Source organism: Limulus polyphemus, unplaced genomic scaffold (assembly GCF_000517525.1).
Source record: "Limulus polyphemus unplaced genomic scaffold, Limulus_polyphemus-2.1.2 Scaffold158, whole genome shotgun sequence".
In the NCBI taxonomy this organism is placed as follows: domain Eukaryota; kingdom Metazoa; phylum Arthropoda; class Merostomata; order Xiphosura; family Limulidae; genus Limulus; species Limulus polyphemus.
Window position 1 is genome coordinate 298278 of NW_013665768.1, and position 1836 is coordinate 300113.

The window sequence follows — 1836 nt, forward strand, 5'->3', positions numbered from 1 at the left end:
CATCTTTTTCGTTCGCTGCAACACCAACTTAACAGGAAAACGTATGCAAATGTGGAAAGTTTTAAAGAGGACATCGACATGTTTTTTGCTTCAAAGCCAAGTGATTTATTTACTCAGGACATTAATATCCTGATTGTAAGATGGAAAAGCATCATCGATAAAAATGGAGACTATTTCATTTATTAAATGTTTTGTTTTGATTGTTCGGGTTTTTTTCATCTAAAAAAAAAACGACATTAATTTCTTGACAACTTAATACTTTTCATCTTCGCAGCTACACAGTAATAAAGAAATGAGGAAGTGAAAATGGTACTGGCTTTCCCTGGTCTGGTTTTTCCCTTGTTGAAATGACTCGAAAAAAAAAAGACTGGTCTTGTGCAAATTCCAAGTTCGCTTTTCCTTCCTTGTTGGGTCTTTGTTAGATTGTTTTTAAAAACTAGTTAACATCCGGTATTTTTCTTTTTGGCAGAAAGAAATGGCCATAGTCCATTTCAAAACATAACATAATTAGAAAAACTTTCTCATAACGACCCAAAGAGTATAATGCAGGCTCAAAATTTATAAACGTTCTTTTGATGATGTTATGTATTATAATCTATCCCGGAAGAATCTCCAAATTATTACATAACGTATTATAATTTCGGATAGCCTGAAACTGAGTTAAATTATAATTTAGATTTGGAAATTAAATAAATGTCGAGATGTAGTCACTTTATGACACTTGCCAACAAGATTGATACACCCAGTTTTTTTTTTAATACAGATATATTTAATATACAAGCAATAACACAATTTGCAATAACAGTTATTACAAATAATGATCTATGTATAAAAGTTTAACGAACTTACAAACAATATTTAGTTCTCTATCTGGTATGTAACTTCCTTGATATCTTGATAATTTTGAGTGTATGTAGATACAATTCGTTCTTCTCCGACCACACACGCCGAGTTCTCCACTGACGAAGTTATATATTTTTTTCGTGAAAATACTAATGACCGATGTGAATCTGCTAAAGTTAAATGGTTTGTAATTTTTGAAATCTATAAACGTTCCTGGTCAAATATCTGAAGTTCCCGATTAATAAGCGTTATAACAATTACAGTTAATAGCCTCAGATGTTTATAGCAGACCAACTATTGCAAACCAATAATATACTCGTATACTGTCTTTTGGCGCGTCGCTTTGGTTGTATTTACAGGCGTGAGTAGAATTTCAACTAACGCAACAATATAAACGATACACCACTGTTTCGACCCGGCATGGCCAAGTGGTTAAGGCACTTGACTCGCAATCTGAAAGTCGCTGGTTCGAATCCCTGTCACACCAAACATGTTCGCCCTTTCAGCCGTGAGAGCGTTATAATGCTACAGTCAATTCCACTATTCGTTAATAAAAGAGTAGCCCAAGAGTTGACGGTGGGTGGTGATGACTAGCTGCCTTCCCTCTAGTCTTACACTGCTAAATTAGGGACGGCTAGCGCAGATAGCCCTCGTGTAACTTTGCGCGAAATTCAAAAACAAACAAACACCAGTGTTGACGTACACACAAATATATTGTTGATTCTTACACTCGAGAATTTTGCAATACAGATTTAACATTGTAAGTTTTGTACATTTCTACATATATATATTTAAGTTAAACAAACATCGATATTAAAATAGATAAATCCGTCATAATGATTACAAATGGGAATTCGAATAATGAAAGAAACTTAACTCCCACTTGTGCATTTTACTTTAAAATTTGATACTTCTGCATGTTATTTAATTGCAATAAAATAATGTTATAAAAAGAGTTATGAGCTGATTATATGTAAATATTAAATTAGTAAA